The 19,414-nt window shown below is 36.1% G+C and overlaps 1 pseudogene; it reads left to right on the top strand.

Annotated features, from left to right (window-relative positions):
• Positions 1 to 7,111: 7,111 nt before the first annotated feature.
• Positions 7,112 to 10,722, top strand: LOC147487774 (uncharacterized; annotated as a pseudogene).
• Positions 10,723 to 19,414: the final 8,692 nt, after the last annotated feature.

The following is a 19,414-nucleotide window of genomic DNA, read 5'->3' as shown; positions in this document are numbered from 1 at the left end:
TTGATGAAAACACCAAACCAAACACCAAATCGGCCAATATTTGGTTCCAGCTTTGGTGTTATATCAAATCTCTCTCGCGGTTTTTCTAACACCGCATGGGCTTAGGCTAAACAGTGGGTTTCAATCACGCAGTTTTTTCCAAAACCACGTGAGAGATTGGGAAAGAAAATAAAAAAAAAAGTTGATGTGCGATACATCCCGCGGTTTTGGGAAAACCACGTGGGCTTGGGCTTCTAAGATGGGCTTCAGTGGGGGCGGTGTTGAGAAAGTCGCGTGGGCTACATGGCTCGATTTATCCAAAACCGCGTCATTTGATGTCAAAAATTTGATGTTACTCCTAAAGTTGGTTGGTGTTTTTTTGGTTTGGTGTTTGGTTTGGTTAAAAAATTTGGTGTTTTTTTGGTTTCTCTCCTAAAGATGCTCTTAGTACACACGGATAACACTTACCATCCAAAGGTAAACACATCTACAAGGTAGCAGTTTCTTAAACTCCAAATCTTTTCCCCGAAAATAATTGAATCAAGTGTTACCTCCGCTCCTTCGCTAAACCTTTCAAACATGACAAAAATTTTATGCATCCAAAAAAGCATCAATACTAAAAGAACTTAGCACTTTTAAGTTAAACTAAACAAAATATTTTCCTTACTTTAAAATTCTTCTAGATGTATGACTCATTATCTAAACAATCTTCCCATTAAGTAATTCCACTTTCTCCCAAAATCTCATATGGTTTTCTTCAACCAGCTGTCTCACGGAATTTCCATATTTCTGCATTAATAGAAGTCGATATTTTGGCTACCTACCTAATTGAAAGTTTTTTTAATTTGTTTAAGTGTAGTGGAAGTCACGGAGGCAGTTGTTGCGTATGTTCTTGGTAGTTTCTTTACTTATGCATGGGTGTACTGCCTTCACATCTAACTGGTACAGAGGCCAGTTATGATTGATGATAAGAGAGATAACAATATGCACATATAGTCTAACTTCGCCACAGGAGAAGAGGTCTCAGAGTAGTAGTCAATACCATATGTGTGAGTGAAACCTTTGTTAGGAATATACAACTTAATTGTACTTACTCTTTACTAATTACCAAACCATACAAATTGATAACCTGAGAAAACTCAACTAGATTACTCTAACTTTATTCTAATAGAATTAATTATTTATTTCCTACTTTCACATGTATATTCATGCAATATAAAGAGTACGGAATCGTTCCACTCCTAAACTACCAGGACATAATAGAATCCCATTAATCAAACACAAGGAAATAATGGTGAGAGTAATATTTATAGAGGTGAATTTATACTATGAAACTAAATATATGAATTTAACTTATACTAATTTAACTAAGTAATTTAATATGACTTGAATAAAATATGGAGAAGAAATTAGGGGGATTTGGTTCCACTTTGATTTATTCCTAATATGCTAGTGTAGATTATTGCAATCCTAACCAATTAAGATTAAGTAATTGATCTTAATTATTCATGGCAATCTCTGCCAACTAATAATTAGCATGTGAGGAAGTTCAACCCATTCTCATGGTGAATCAACTAACCTACTAGAGTGAAACTCTTAAACAAGCAATAATTATAACTAACATATCAAGTTTTTATCAAGCTTCATCAAACCCCTCTAATGGAGGTCTAGCTAGAAGTCATTAGACTATCATTAATAGAAGAATAAAAATAAAACATAATGAAGAACAATAACTTGACTTTTATTAATCTAATGGAGGCTACAAACTAAACTAATTAACTAAAACTAAACTAAACTACAAAGGGAGAGAGAGAGAGAACCCTAAACTATATTAAACTAAAGTGGGAGTAGCCAAGTTTTGTTTAGTCTTAAACCTCTTTATATTGGAGAGGGTTAGGTTTACAATTTCATGCATGGGCTTTGGAGCCATGTTTTGGGCCCTTAAATCAAGCCCAAAACCTAATTACTTAAGTCCAAAAAGGGTTTCTCTATTGGAAATTACTGCAATAGCTTTTTCATCTACTTATACTCCTCTGATTGGGTCAAGTCCTAGACCGTTAGAAAGCTCTTTCTGAGCCGGTCTTTATGACATATAATAGGCCCAATTCCGAGGTCTGAGTCCAAAGATACGGCTTGCAAAAGTTCTGTTGACTTTTCTACTCTATTTCTGCCCGCGTTGACTTTGACTTTTCAGCTTTGATCGGGCTTCGAAAAGGCTTTTTCTCCTTGAATCTTGGCCTTTAATCATATAACTTCTTAGCAACCAACCTTTGCTCCTTTATCTTATAAAAGTGATATATTTCTTCACATATTTGACTCTAATGCCTGAAATACATAAATGCACGTAAACAGTACTAACTCATATTTATTATACACATAATTGGTCTAAATGTAATATTATTAAGGGGTTAAAACTACAGTTTTTGACTCTTATCAAACCACTCCAAAACAGCATTTTGCTTGTCCTCAAGCAAATATGAGAAATTAATATAAGTGACCAAAAATAGAGTTCTAACTAATCTCTTTTCGCCTAGTGCGATTGCATTGACTATATGCAATAAGGCCTTAAACCATTAGGAATTCCCTAATAGACGAGTTATAGCATCGTGAGAGTTTTCCTGAGAAGGTACTCACAAACTTCATCTATACTACAATGACTAAGAAATAAAATTACTGTTTCTTATTTTATTCTCAGAAATCTATACAGCTCACTAGCAATGAATACAGAATAATCAAGTTGAAATCTAAGCTAATACGTGCATAATAATCAATCATTTACGAATACACACACACACACACACACACACATATATATATATATAATGAACTATGCTATGGAATGCAATAACAGGTCTGTTTCTGAAACTTTGGAATAGCGTCTTTAAGAAGGTTCTCACATATATGTCAAGACAAAAACCACTCTGATTTTTCCACTCAAGTTTCGCTCACTCCAGTGTGCAGTGGGCACACTTTACCTTACAGTCACTACTACATAAATGCTCATTAGTCACGGTAGGTAAGAATGCCTTTTCCCTCATACCACTATTTCCCTAATAACAATGGCTAATAGTCATATGCCATGGTAAGAATACCTTTTCTAATTTCGATAAAAGCAAATGCCACTAGTCTCGTAAAACAGTGGTATATAGTATCTCATATACGATGGATCAAACCAATATCGCCTAATTTGTATTTTGATATTCATATACCCTACCGTTTTAACAAAAAAGTGGCTAATGTTGTGCAAAAATATAAGCATACCGTGGACAAAGTCGGTCTACCAAAACCCCATGCCCAAAGAAAAAAAGAAAAATTAATATTTAGAAAGTAGGGCCAAAAATCGTCTGGTGCTAAAACTTACTCTTTTCAACTTCAAAGACTCTCAAAACTTCTAACTTCCGAGACTCTCTCTAAAATTCTATTGGTCTCTGTTTTTTCCTTTCTTCTTCAACTTCTATCGCCAGTAAAGCAGCAGAATAGTAGTGATTTTATTCTACAGCTCTCTCTAATTTTGGCTACTAGGTAATTGTTTTTTGCTCTATTTAAATTCAATTTTGGCTGTACAGTAATTGTTTTTGCTTTATATCATTAGTAGCTTTTGATAGGATTCCCAAAAAAATTTCTTTCCAATTTTTCTTTGCAAAATTTGGACTCTAAAATTTGGGGATTTTAGTGTAAACATTGCAGACTTGTTATGGGACTTGAAAAAAATTGGAGAGTAGATAGATTATGTTCTGTTGTGGTTTAGGTTTAACTTTGCTTAATCTTTTCTTTTGATGTTTAAAAAAAAAGATTTCCCTCGCTATTGTTCTTCACCTGTTTAGTTGATGTTTATTTTATATTTTTAATTTTCTTTATGTTGCATAGAAGAAGCATGATCGTAGTGGGAGAGGGGTATGTTCGATCGTGTCTCAGAATCCTAGTACTGTAAAAAAACACAACAAACAAAAACAGAATCATGTCCATAAGAACCTACACATACTTTTTGATATTCATTTCTTATATAGTTACATGTATATCGAATCATTTAACCTTTAACGTTTCTGTGTAACGTGTGTTTAAAGTTCCTAGTTATATTTTTTGCACGGGTATTTCTAGCGTCCAACAAATGCATGTTGATATCAAACAAGGGTTGTAGGGGGTGATTTAGTCTAGATGGAGTCGTGGATATCATAATACCAGATTGTTTTGCGATCTGCATATATGGACTTGTCTTGGACACTGTCAAGAGATAGCTACTGTTGAGAGTGTTGTACAGGATTTCCCCAAGATGGAATGTCTGTGTGGCAATGCCTTTTCCCAGTTTTTTAGTGTTTTCTAGGCTTCACAAAATCAAAATAAAAATTCAAAGGACAATGCTTTTATTATAGGAAATTTTTAATTCTTCTTGCAGATAACAGTACAGAACTTGAGAAAAAATTAAGTGACCAACCCCGCTCTTCTCCAATGAATGGTCTTAATGGTTCCAATATATGTGATTTTCTGACAGTATTCGACCCTTCTATTGGAGGCCAAGAATCCGACATACAAAGAAAAGGATTTTTGTGGTAGTCCTAGCTTTTTTGATGCTTTGAATAGCTGATCCCCAGAGGGCTTGTGCGGATCACTCTGCCATGGCACGATCCCCTTCACATGGGTTACGAGGGATTGGCTTTCTAGAGGTGCTGAATTCCACTTAGTAGTTACCCAGTACTCACAGTCTCACAGACTCGACTAGGTCCATAGTTTAGTGCTCAGCCCATATCCATACAAGTAACCTAAATATTTACAGCATTTGGATTTCACTGAAAGCCAATGTGTAGCCAAAACTGAAATAACAAGCCTTAACAATAACTGTTGGACTAAAGCCCATGTCTTGCCTTCCTGAGCTTCATTATAAATTTTCATGGCAAGTACAACAAAATAAGTACAATGGTGGTTACCTACTTACTTGGATCTAACTAAGTAGATATGTAATGTATCGTCTCTATACGCACTGAAAAGTGAAACATAAACCCAGTGGTTTTGAGGTTATATGCAGGATGCAGTATGCTACACCAATTTTCTAGTTGAAAAGATGAAGGCTTCAAAGCATTTGTAGAATGTAGGTAACTTGGCATGCAAAGAAGATGATAAACTGGCGATTCTTTTGGTAGTCAATGACAATGTATAGTAATGACCACCTATACTCACCAAATTACTACAGACAGTTCATAGTTGTGCCTACCAACATCAGTAGGTCAAGTACTCAAAATACAATCAAAGACCTAAGTACGAAAGGAATAACTTGGCTTGAAATAGACGTATAGTCTTGTCAATATAATGTAGATAAACTGATGGCCTAGTCCATTTTTAATGTCTATTTTCCACCTTTGTGCTCATTTGGTTCTACCAAAATCATTATCGGTTTACAATGCATCAGCCCATGTACTATCTTGAGCAGATAGATGAAAGTGGACATTGTTTTCCTTCTTACCAGAGCCTGATAAAAACTTGTACAGTTAGGGGATCTTGCTAACCAAAAAATCCTTTGGTTGATACTAAACTTGTAAAAGAGGTGGGGTGGGGGGAATGTAAATATACTCAGCTATTAGAACACTAAGTTATTCCTAGTAGGCTAGTACTTTCAATTGAATCACGTTAAGAAAATCATTACTGTTTGTCAGAACTCTAGAAGGATTTGAGCGAATCAGTCGAATAGATTTTGTATCACACTGCCTGCCGTGTGTTTAGTGCTTTTCTTCCCCCAATATAGTAGGTGCATTGATTAAGTGTTTGCATTCCTCAAATTATGATTCACTGAACTGCTTGGGGATATTTTTCATTGAATTCCATGTGAGGTCCCAAAATTATATGAAATCCCATAGCACTGTCTCGATGCGTCAAAATGTGGTCCAATGAAAGGTTTAGCAAGGTTTTAGCTCTCACTGAATACTTGCCTTTTAGTAGATTGGTAAAACTTGTAATGGCCTGGTGATGGCATGTAGTTGCCTATATAGTGACCTGGCAGTTACAATTTTTCTTAGTGGCATAAGGTGTTTGACTAAAAGAATAAGATATGGAGACTATTTTCGTACATAAACTGGTTTTAGAAACTTATGCATGTTATTTTATTTTTAGTTTGCAAGTTTGCTTATTGTTAATTGATATATTGGCCTAGTGATGGGATGTAGTTGCTTATACAGTGGCCTGGCAGTTCATGTTTATGGTTTTTGTTAGTGGCTTAAGGTGTTTGACTGAATGAGTAAGAGATGGAGATTGTTCTCGTACATAAACTGATTTTAGAAGCTCTTATGCCTGTTGTTTTACTATTAGTTTGCAAGTTTGCTTATTGTTGATTGATATATTGGGCAGGAACACCTGGTTGATCGTGATTTGAGCTGACAAATAGATTAAACACTCAACGGTAAAAAGATTACTAGCTTTTAATTTGTTGATTGTGTGTGTGTGTATCTTTTACAAAGTTAGGGTACTGAATATTATGATTGCTAGGAATTTCTAATATCAAGGCCCCCAATCTTAATGCAACACTTAACTATTTCATTTTAGTCTACCAAGTATCTAGGTGGCTGGCCGGGCACATGTAAGGAAAGTAGGAATTTCCCCATTCATACGCCTAAATCCATTCTCACACTACACTTTTGGCACCTTAGGTTGATTAGTACAAGGTTATACTGTATGTTTGTATTTTCTTTAACCACCAAATTGAGCTAAAATCTATGAATTTGGTGATTTTATCTTGCTTAATCACCTTTTTTTTTTCTTGTGTATGTAGTACTTGTGTATTGAATTTCTGACAATGAGTATGGATAAGCCTTGGATGACTATGGATAGACTTTCTAATGAATACAAGGAAGGGGTCAAGTATTTTATAAAATGTGTTAGAGAGCATGCAGGCCCAGCCAATCTTAATTTCATAAGATGCCCATGCCTTAATTGTGGGAACCACTTGCATCAGAGTTTGGACGATATCAGGGATCATCTTTTTCATGTTGGTTTTGAAAAAAGTTACAAAACGTGGATATGGCATGGGGAAAAGCCTCACAGTGGAAAGTCCCAAAGTGTCAACACGCATGAACCTCCATGTCAAGACTTTGATATGGAAACCCCATGTGATTTTGGGGACACGGTTAGAATGGTTAATGATGCATATGAGAGTTTCACGGGGAATCCTCAAAAACTTTGTAAATTGCTTGAAGATGCTGAGAAACCTTTGTACAAAGGTTGCAAAAGCTATACAAAGTTATCATCCCTTGTGGAATTGTTCAACTTGAAAGCCAGTAGTGGGTGGCCAGACACGAGTTTTACCAAGCTATTGAAGGTGTTGGGAAAAATGTTGCCGGATAATAACAAAGTGCCACAATCCATGACCAAAGCTAGAAATATTTTGTCTACGTTTGGAATGGAAGTTCAAAAAATACATGCATGTCCCAATGATTGCATACTTTATAGAGGAGATGAGTACAAGGATTTAACTAGTTGTCCAACTTGTGGAACGTCGAGATATCAGGAAAAGAAGAGTAAAGCGCCTGCAAAAGTTTTATGGTACTTTCCGCCTCTCCCAAGGTTTGCAAAGATGTTTCAATCTACTCAGACATCAAAAGATTTGGTATGGCATGCAGATAGAAAAGTAGATGTTGATGGTCAAATGCGTAATCCAGCAGATTCTCTAGCATGGAAAGAAGTTGATAAAAGGTGGCCAGAGTTCGCTGAAGATCCAAGAAATCTGCGACTTGCTCTTTCGACAGATGGGATCAATCCACATAGTAATCTAAGCTCTAGGCAGAGTTGCTGGCCGGTTATGTTGATCACTTACAATCTTGATGGTTATGTATGAAGAGAAAATTTCTGATGCTGACAATGTTGATATCAGGTCCCCGACAACCTGGTAATGATATTGATGTTTACCTTAGACCTTTAATTGAAGATTTACAAGCTCTTTGGAATCCTGGTGTGGAGGTTTATGATGCATACAAGAAAGAATCTTTTACATTAAGGGTTGTTCTACTGTGGACAATCAATGATTTTCCTGCTCTTGGAAATTTAGCTGGGTGTAGCGTCAAGGGATATCTTGCTTGTCCAATATGTGGTGAGAAAACTAATTCTACAAGATTGAAACACTCGAATAAAAACATATATTAGTCCTATAGAAAGTTCCTTCCAAAAAATCATCGTTATCGAAGGCAAAGGAAGGCATTTAATGGTCAGCAAGAGTTAAGATCACATCCAGACCCGTTAACTGGAGAGGTGATTTTAGAGAAGCTCAAAGGGATGAAAGTTAAATGGGGGAAACCAAAGCTGGTGATTCCAAAGCCAAAAACATCAAGAAAGAAGTCAAAGGCATCTAATGAAGAGTCACAAACACAAGAGAAGCAACCTAGCATTTCTGATGAGAATGAAAGTGGTAAATATTGGAAGAAGAGATCCATATTTTTTGAGCTTGAATATTGGGAATTCTTGCTTGTGCGACACAACTTGGATGTCATGCATATTGAGAAAAATATTTGTGATAGCATCATCAGCACACTACTTAACATTAAGTACAAGACAAAAGATGACCTCAAAAGTCGCCTAGAATGCTTAGAAATGGACATGAGGAAGGAACTAGCACCAGAGAAAAGGGGAAATAGGACTTATCTTCCACCAGCATGTCATATGTTATCTAGAGCTGAGAAACTAACACTTTGCAACACTTTGCGTGAACTCAAAGTGCCAGATGGATATTCTTCACATCTTAGACACCGCGTGTCGATGCAAGATCTAAAAGTGTATGGTCTCAAGTCTCATGACTGTCACATATTGATGCAGCAACTTCTTCCTGTGGCAATACGATCAGTGTTGCCAAAGCACGTGAGGTATACCATCACTCGGTTGTGTTTCTTTTTCAACTCTCTTTGCACCAAAGTAGTGGATGTGTCCAAATTAAAGGAAATTCAAGACAATTTGGTCCTCATTTTATGTCTACTGGAAATGTACTTTCCACCATCGTTCTTTGACGTCATGGTGCATCTATCTGTTCATCTTATAAGGTAGGTTGAGCTTTGTGGGCCAGTATTCTTTCGTTGGATGTATCCATTTGAGAGGCAAGTACACAGAAAATTGAATTAACTACTTTCAATAATTCAGTAAAGCTTCATCAATTTGATTATTTGTTTTTTTTGTATTTTCTCTTTTTTTCTCACTTTTTGAATATTAGGTTCATGAAAATACTAAAGGGCTACATGCGGAATCAAAATAGTCTAGAAGGATGCATTGCTAAAAATTATATCCTTGAAGAAGCTATTGAGTTTCTTAGCGAGTACTTATTTGGAGTGAATGCAATGGGAGTCCCATCAGTTAGAAACATGGATACTAATGATACGGAGAAAGAAAATACAATTTCTAAGGGAAAGCCTCTTGGTGGTATGAATGTTGTTGAAGTAGACGAGAAGACTTGGGAGGAAGCTCATCAATGTCTGTTCGCAAACACTAATGACGTTCAACCTTATATCGAGTATGTTAGTATAGGATTTTGTTTTTCCTTATTTCACCTAGACAGATAATGGTGACCAAGTTTTTTTCTTAACTTGATAGGAAGCATATGGAACACCTAAAGCTTACTTATCCTCATAAGTCAGCCAAATGGTATCAAGATGAGCACACTCGCACATTCATTTATTGGATTCGTCAAAGGGTAAGATTATCTGAAATTATTTTACATGTAATACAACTTAGCTAAATTCTACTAAGATTCTTGGATAACTTGGATAATCAGGTTAAGGAGGAGGCAGCAGTTACCGGTAACAAACTTTCAAACACCCTGAAAGTTATAGCTCAAGGACCTGGTCGAGACGTTCTAAAGTGTTCAGGCTATGTTATTGGTGGATACCGTTTTCATACGAAGGATCATGAAGCTTCACTAGTAAACCAAAACAGTGGTGTAGGTTTAATGTCGACAATAGTGCAAATTTCTAGTGCCAAGGATAAGAACCCCATTGTTTCGGAAATGGGTTACTACGGTGTTATAACTGAGATATGGTTGCTCGACTATCTGGTACTCAAAGTCCCAGTATTTGAGTGTGACTGGGTTGATAACAGAAATGGCATCAAAGTAAACAATTTGGGTTTCACTTCTGTTGACCTTGGTAGAATTGGACATAAGGAAAACCCTTTTGTGATGGCCTCTCAGGCCAAGTAAGTCTTTTATGTACCTGACCAACTCGATCCAAAATGGTCAATAGCTTTGAGGACTCCTGAAAGAGACTACCTTGAGGAAGGGAATGAGGATGAGCTAGATCATACAAGTGGTAAAGTATTTCCAGATGTCGACTCCCTTAGTTCAGGTGCATCAGTATCATCTTATGAGCGTGTATATTGTGAGGGGACTTATGTCGACCCTACCTCTAACGATTAAGTTAGAGCATGTATGATTTTTTTCTTTCTATGGGGATGTATGAACAAGTTTGTTCCTTTATTATTTGACTATTGAATATTGTTATTAAATGTGAATTCATACCTACTTTGATATTTATATTTGCCTTAATACTTTAATTCATGTTATGGATGATCATTTGTCTTATTATTGTTTAATTAATATTGTCCAAGTTATTGATACCTAGCTTATTTCATATGTTGTTATTGGTTCAAGTCTTCATGTCTATACTCGGTATATAGGTAATCAGCATGGATCCAGGAGAGAATTCTGATTCCGATTCAGATATAGGAGTTGACGAGACTTCCGGTACACCAATGGAAGTTAACAATACACAAGATTTAAGTGTATAAAGGATATGAAGAGGAGCAGTTCAATGCAAAAGGATAACAAAAATGAGAGAGGGTGAACTATTGAATGTTCAATACAATGAAGATGGTCAACGTATAGGGGAAGGCGGAAAGGATTTGGCAAGCTACTCAGGTTTGTTAGTGGAGTCCCGAATCTCTATTGTTGATTATGAAAATTGGCATGCTGTTGGAGATGAATTGAGAGACTTGTTATGGGATACTATAAAGGTAAATAGCTCCAGTTGTACTATTAATTGTCTAATTAGTCTTAGGTTATTGTAACTTTATAGCTTATTCTTTTTTTATAGGCCAAATTCAACTTGACAGAAGACGAAAATAAGGGTGTCGTCTCAGATATTGGTGAGAAATGGAAAGAATTCAAGAGTCGGTTGACTAGGTACTATATCACTCCCTACAAAGACCAACCTGAAAAGCTTTTGAAGCCACCTAAAAAACATGAGAAAAATATTAGACAGGAAGATTGGGAAAGATTTGTGAAGTCAAGACTGACACCAAAATTCCAGGTTAGGATAACTTATTTTTGTTTGTTTGATTGGTTTTGGATAACTGTATTCATTTATGGTTAACAAGCATTCTATCTTCTGATACTTCCTACTGCCTTCTTCCCTAAAACCTCAGCCCATGTGCTCTTACTTTCTGCTGGATTTTCTATCGGGTGCGGGTGTGGGTAGTAATTTGGTAGTCTCTTTAGTCATAGTTTGGGGGCGAGTCTCATGAGTTTAGACGCTTGCTAGATATTTATAGTAATTTGGTAGTCTCTATAGTCATAGTAATTTGGTATTCATTTTTGCTTTTTTCATTCTCATTTTCATACTAATGATTAGTAGTTTTTATATTATGTCCCTTCGTTCCAAATATAATAGATTCCGTATCCGACCTACTATTTCTGAATCGCTCAAGAAAGAATACGGGACTGAATATTTCGGAAATCCTTTCTTTAGTTATGCTTTTATTTCTTATTATAATATTCTTCTTTCATTTAGATTATGCCCATTTAAGCATCTTTTGTGGATACTTCCTTGATCAAGGGCTAGCTAAGTAGGGGTTCTACCTTGCTTTTCAGCAAGTCGGTCATTATGCGCTCTCATTCTTTTTGGAAAGAGAATAGTCAAGTTCGACCCCTAAGAAATGTTGTTTGTCCTTTATTTTGCTGCTCATTATTCAATTTCTCTTTGGATTATTCTACTATGAAGATTTCTATTTCATGGATCCCGTGAAGCTAGCCACCCTGTTGTCGGGGGCCTGCATAATCTTTATGAGCTTATCAAGGCGTATGAAGTGGGCATTTCTAATTGCATTCTTATTTTATTTCATGATAAGTATTTTCAAAGATAGCCTACTCAGAGGAAAGCAACCCTTAGTACAGCTATTTTTCAGTGGTCTTTTCTTATTTCTAGGCCATTTACCCGAGCTTGCTTGGCTTGAAAAGTGGATTTCTTGCTTAGGTATTCTTATTCTCTAATCCTTGCTTAGGTATTTCTGTTCTGTCTTCAGTCCTTGAAAAGTGGATTTCTTGCTTAGGTATTGCTTAGGCAGTGGTGAGATTTGTGGCTAGGCCACTTTCAATACCAGCCATTGAATAACGTAAGACAGAAATCCATCTACCCTTGCCATCCTTCATTTTCCTGATAACACTTGGGTCATGGTCTAGAGCTACTTATCGATCGAAGAACAATTAAGCCTCGTGAGTCGGGGCTGATGATGTTAGCCTTAAGGACAAGCGGGCGCTGATCCCTTCGGAGCTGTTCGTAATGGCCTTCACTCTTTCAGGCCAGATGGACCAAAGAGCAAGAGAGTCTTTGTAAAGGTAGTAGAGGCTCTTGTTGATGTGGAAGGGATGGTACTACTTAAGTGACAATGATTTGCCCGTAATTTTATGGACAATCAAAATGGAGAACAGAACAGGGGCAAAGTTATAGAAAAGCCAAGTAAATAACTTCCAGTCCTGTATGTTCCTAGTTGCTTGCATTTATCTAGCTCTTAGTGTCCATGGAATGGCATTCCCATTAAAAGCTTTGACTGCTGCATGTGAATCCGCCTCTATCTAAATTCCATTCCAGTGCATCTCTGAAGATTTCTCAGCTTCCAAAACAATAGCAATACACTCAGCTTGAAAGGACGTAACCTGTCCAAGTCTAGTCACTAAGACTCCCACCACTGCCAAATTTCTTTCCTTTCACATGATACCAGCACCCTCGCTGAGGACTCGGGGGCCAACCCATCAGTTTTGCATTTAATGACATTACCCAGTGAAGGGATCCAGTGTACCTCCTGTATAGTTGGAGTTGCTACCCTTCTGTTCTGAACATCAAGTTTTCTTAGTATCCTTAAGTCTGTTGTGGCGGCGTGCATCCTACCCTTGGATAGCCAACTCGAAACTTTATTGCCCTTTAAGACCTCTCTTTCCATGCTGCCCAGTGGAATTCAGTAATTCGTGGTCCTGTCTGGGCCAAATCATCTCAGTTCTAGGTGCAGATATGCCTAGCTATTAAGGGCTCTCTCAGTTAACTGTTAAATTACATGGGTAAGTATTTCCCTTTCATAGAGAACATTTTAGGGTTAATTTGGTCTATGACCACTGTTCAGTAAATTATTTCCCCTGAAAACTACTCTTCCATCCTAAAATCAGTCATGAATTACTTGTGTTGTTAACTGTTGTTAAATATAAGTTGTACAAAATATTTCCTTAAAATTAGAACTTTAGTAGGTCTCATCTGTTTACAACTGCTTCCAGTAATGTTTTTCCCTGAAGTCGCTTTTCCATTATATTATAAGCTTTAATTAGCTACAGGGCCCCAAGCATAAGCTTACTAAAATTTTGGTTACAACAGAGAACGAAACGAAACTATTATGACGAGTGAGAGTTGGAGCTAGGCAGAGGAGAGTTAGGAGCTATAGTTGCATCAATGCAGAGTGAGGAGCTATAGCTTATAGGGAACGGGTAGTGACGTTATGCGGAAAGCTTTGGCTTACCTATGATTCTCCTTCCAGTTCCGATGAAATTCAGGGCATTGCCAGTTTCAGAGGAAAAGACTTCACCTACCTTCCCCTTCTGATTTATAACTTGTAGTCGACTTTCAGGAAATGTTCAGAACAAGGATAACAGAGCTAAATCTGAGGTCTTGTCAGAGCCTGATTGACGAGCTAGAGTTGGAGCTATGGATAATGAATACTATCTTTATATATGCATTCCTTGTAGGGTAGCTACTACTGCTGTGTAAATAGAACCTTCTGCTGCTAGTGCTAAGTAGTGACTTCCTACATCGGTTAGTTCCTACTGCTAAGGTTAGTGCTAAGTAGTGACTTCTTGCATCGGTTAGTTCCATTAATCAAACTAGTCAGACTATATAGGCTAATTTGTTGTCTTTTAGTCTGATTATGTCTTCTTCCTTTCTTGTCTTTTTCGGGTCTTACTCGAGAGAAAATCTTAACAGTGACATCAAATCAGAAACTACCCTAAAGTTGACCAAATTTGAAGTTCCCCTCTTATAAGAAGCCGCTAAGGAGAGTTCTTGTATGTGTTCAACCTCTGACAACACTTACAGGGGAAGGGAACAGAGTTACACGCAAAATATAGACTCGGAACAAAAGGCAGAAACGAAAAAGTGGTGTCCTCCATATTTCACTACTACTTACACCAAAGAAAATGCATATGCTGCCAACATTAAGTCATGAAAATCATGTGACTAAGCCTCAAAATGTCTCATTCACTTTTTTGTTCTCCAGTCAACACAATGAATGTTGTCAATATAGGCCTTAACAACATGGCAATCACTATACGCACAAACCCATGAACCACAGTAAGCACCTTTAAATAGTTGCTCCTCTAAAAATTATTTACCTGTCTGTTAATAGGAATGTGACCTCCCCAAATTGCTGCTGTCATATGATGTCATCTACAACCGGTATTTTCACATATCTGAACTCAGGCAGCCCCTTTGATAGTCTAGGATTGTATGCCAACCTAGGTTGTTAATAGGAATGTGACCTCCCTAAATTGCCTTTGACGTGTGTTGTGATAATTAATTCCTTGACTATTAAAGACATCCAATCACATTAAACCCATATATTGTTTTTTATTCCTAAAGGCGACTAATTCCATGTTTTCCAAGAAATTAGCAAACTTAATTCACAACGGCGAGTAGCAAAAGTATATAACCACAAGACAGGCAAGACGGGATTTGCTGATATTGGAGAACAATTGGTGAGTACATTGTCTGTCTCAACATTTATACATGTAGGCACTTTGTTAATTTCTTTGGGTATGATAAACCTTTAACCAAGAGTTTCGAAGACATGCATCGTATTGACCCTGTCGTTTGTGTGATTATTTTGTAACCATAGAACAAAGAGTTGGGACCATCCTTTAATGGAAAAAATCGAAGGCCTTCAATATGGAAAAGAGCTTACTAAAAAAAAAGGAAAATATATTGAAGTAGCTACGGAAAGAGTGGCTGAAAAGATTGTAAGTTTTCTAATCGTTTAATATTATGTTTTAATGTTAGACATGAATGCTTGTTGTGATTTAGATTTGCTAAATCCTTGTTTACTTCAAAACTTAATTGAAGGATGTGCTGACTAAGGAAGTAGAGGAGGGAAAGGTAGTTATTGAAGGAAGTAAGTACATCTTAACTCTAACATTGGGCACACCCGAGCATCCTGGTCGCACTCGAGCAGTTAGAAAGGGGATCACCCCCACCACATATTTCCATGTTACAAAGTTGGAATCAACAATTCAAGAGCAACGGGACCAAAACTACCGTCTTTAGGAGGACGTTAGGTTGTTATTGGATAGAGTCAGAAGGTTGGAGGACAAAGATAACTCCTTACCATCTGAAAAAATCTCTTCAAATAGCAATACGAGTGTTAATATTGATCATACGATACACTCATCTGGCAAACATCAATCTGGTAGACTAGTAAAAAATGTTCAGCAAGTAAGTTACTACTGTGAATGTTTCTTTTATTTTTTTTTATTGGTAACCTGCCATCTATTTGTGCATCCTTCATCGTTGCATCTAGTGTTTGTGCAACAACAGTTTGACCCACCCATTTTATGCATTCCGACCTTCTAACTACAAATTTTATTTTTCTGACTAATAGCTGAAAAAAAAAATGGTAAGGCACCCCAACCTCCATCAAAGCCCAAAGCAGATCATGGTAACAAAACAAATAAGAAAACACAAGAAGGTCAAACACCATTTTCGAGGCCAACATCTGGTCTAGGACAGGCAAGTAGCATTTTACATGTGATATATATAATTTTAATAATGTTGCGTGGTTCTAAGATTTATACTTCAATTGTAGGGCCTAGAGTGTAATTTGGCTCAATTTGATCATGTGAACAAGGCAAATAAGAAAACACGGGGTCAAACATTTGGTCTAGGGGAGGTAAATTGTAATTTACACGTAATATGTTATTAAAATATAATGTCGTGTGCTTATTATGATACTTAGACATTTATATAGGAAAAAGAATATTATTTAGCTGCGGTTGGCCGAACAAATATTGTTGTTGAAGGCTTGGTATACGAGGGAAATAAACGAAAAGAAATTCACAGTTACCCTTTGGGACTCAATAATGTTCGTGTTGCGGTTGTATCGCTTGTTTCTGAAGAAGTTGGCTATCTTGCTCTTCCTATACAAGTGAATGAGGAGCTTAGATATGTCGCAGATGCTCTTGGCACACAAGTTCCTTGGCTAAAGGACCATGTCTATTATAAAGACGACATTGAGGTAAATAACAAAATTCTTTTATATGAAGTTATATGATCGATTTCTGAATTTGGCTTCTCTTTTAATAATTGGTTGTTCTGAATTTTTAATTTAGGGAAGTAAAAATCAAACTAGTGATGGTCATAATCAAGGTGCAATAGATTCCTTTGTGGGATTCCTCAATATGGCTCTTCCAGGGGACCAAGGTTCGATACATTTTCTAGTAGGAGGAGAATTGTTTGGAGATAATATGGGTAGTTTCATTATGGAGAAAAGCGATATAATGGATGTATGTAACATGGGTTGGTTAGATGCTAATATTTTGGTGGTATACATGAGGTTAGAATATCAACAAAATTTCATTGTTGATGTTATCGTAAATCTTAGATATTCTTCTTTAGTTTTAGTAATTATGATTGCTTTATTTTTCTTTCTCTAGGATTCTTTATGAAGAATTTGTGAGTTGTCTTGATGTCGTTGGATTTGTAAACCCTTTATCTTTCACAAGAGCTAATGGGAATGAGAAAACTCAAATTATTATGGAGAGCTTGCAGAATACAAGTGGAAAAAGAGTGGTTCTTATCCCTTAGAATCCAAGGTAAGGATATTGTCTTATATTTTTAATACTATCCATGTTTTATCATTTTCATTGGAATGTATATTGTAGTTTTAATGTCTAATGTTTCTTTTTTAACCACACATGCCTCTAATCTTTTTGTAGTTGACATTGGGTTTTGATTGCTATTAATTTATCGCGGATGACTTTTTATTGGTTGGATTCGATGCATAATCTACCATCTAATGATATGGATATCTATTTTAACAGGTTTGTCATGAGTGTATATGTATATGAAATAATTAGATCATTACGTGCTTATCTTTTACTTGCTAATTAGGTTTTACATTGATCTTATTTTGAAGTGCGATCATGAAAATAGAAAGACTTGAAGGGAAAGGAAGTAAAGGTCCAGTGAAGTGGGAGAAGATTATAATAATAAACAAATTCTTATGCATACATACTATGTGTTTGGAAAAATATATGCTTATGAATATTTTCCATGTTTGTACTTAGGGCCCGTACCAACCTGGTAGTAAAGAGTGTGGGTATTACGTAATGAAGTTTATGAGAGAAATAATGGAAGCTTGTTTAGATAATTCTTTTGAAAATAAGGTATAATCTGTCATACACTAGCATTCTCTATTTTGTGTTACTCTTCATTATTTAGTTATTATATACTTTTTTATCTTTGATCGTGCAGATGACAAATCTATCCCTCAAAGATACACACAAGAGGAACTTGATGTTGTTCTACTTGAAATTCTTAGATTCATCCAACATAATGGAGCGTTCAAGCCAAGCGTCGAGTCTTAGCTAGGTTTTGACCCATTCCAGTTAAGGTGTGGTGCTTGGTCTCACTTTTTTTTTTTTTTTGATATTTTAGATAGAATAAATAGATTGTTTTTTTTAATTGATGCAACAAGTTAGGTCATTATTATTTTGATATAACAAGTAAATTTGGATGTTTCTTTCATTATTGATGGCTCAAAAAAGTTCAAAACTGTTTTAGCAATTCAATGTCTTTGTGTTGGATGTCTAAATTTATTTCTTTTGTTTGTGTTGCACTATGAATTGTTTATTTGAGCAATATGTTTTTAAATCAAGTGTGGATATATATGGTGAAAATGGGCAAGTTGCAGGTTGAATGAATATAATTAGAATCAAATAATTAGGGGTTTTTATTTAAAAGAAAATGACTATAAACCACGGTTTGATAAGAACCGAGGTATAAGCAGTTTATATAACCCAAGGTTTGTAATGATTATACACCACGATTTGATAAGAACTGAGGTATAATCAGTTTATATAACCCACGGTTTGTATCCAACCGTTGTATATATCATCACTATTTCCCACGGTTCACATTGAACAAAGCAAACTTTTCGGACTATTAACCACTATTTGTAAAACCTAATACCACTGCTTTACTCAATACCGTGGTATATAAGAGGTACTTTTCCCCACGATTTTGTTAGAAGTATTTGTCAAGGTGGTTGTTACCACGGTATGAAAAAAGTGGCTAAAGGCTTTTTACCACTGTAAATAACAGTGGTATATGAGCTTTTATGTAGTAGTGAATCTCAATGACACACAAGGAAGCCGAAGTCGATCAAACACATCTGCCACTTACTATCACACTAACCTATTCCTAATTGAGCTAGAGGTCTTTATTAGGTGTTGCGGGGAATAGGAGATGGTTTAAGAATGAAGGAAATGGATATTCAAAAAGAACTAGTCTGAGATAATAGAGTCTTCATATTACGTAACTAGAGAAAACCTTGTTCTTACTTTGCTTGTACACTTTGTTTCCATCCTTAGCCATTTTTTTTCTTTTTCTTTTGGCTTTTGACTCCTTTGATTATGTTTTTGGAGTTCTAACTTTTTTTTTTCTTTTTCTTTGGATGGAAACTTCCCTTTTCTTATCTAAAGCAACTAACAAACTCTTGGTTTCAAAAGTCTTTCTCTTTGCTATTCTTCATTTCATCTATATTCTCAAACTCATTCAAAAATGGGTAGGCTGATTTTTATTTTTATTTTGTTTTTATAAAAGGGTAAAGGATTTGCAGTTTATGAAAGGATAAAGAAAGGCTCAGAGGGGCGACTAGCGGAAAATAATTTCATAAGGTTTGAATTTATGGCTATATCGATCCAAAAAAGGCCTAAATTCTCGCTTAGGATATGGTATAGTGATCAAGCAAGTGGACGTGTGATAATTTACTTCTTCCTTGTGTCATTTCTCAAATATTTCACTCATATAAGACTTTAGGCTATATTCTCACAGGATTTGTAGAATAAGTACTCTAGCCTAGATTTCATAAACTTACTGCTAAACAATCATAGATACTCATACAGTATATTTATAGAAAGATGTAATGATTATTACCTACATATTAACCTAAA

The sequence above is a fragment of the Coptis chinensis genome, chromosome 7 (genome assembly GCF_015680905.1).
Source record: "Coptis chinensis isolate HL-2020 chromosome 7, ASM1568090v1, whole genome shotgun sequence".
In the NCBI taxonomy this organism is placed as follows: domain Eukaryota; kingdom Viridiplantae; phylum Streptophyta; class Magnoliopsida; order Ranunculales; family Ranunculaceae; genus Coptis; species Coptis chinensis.
Note: the sequence above shows the minus strand (reverse complement) of the source record. Positions and strands in the feature narration are given on the sequence as shown.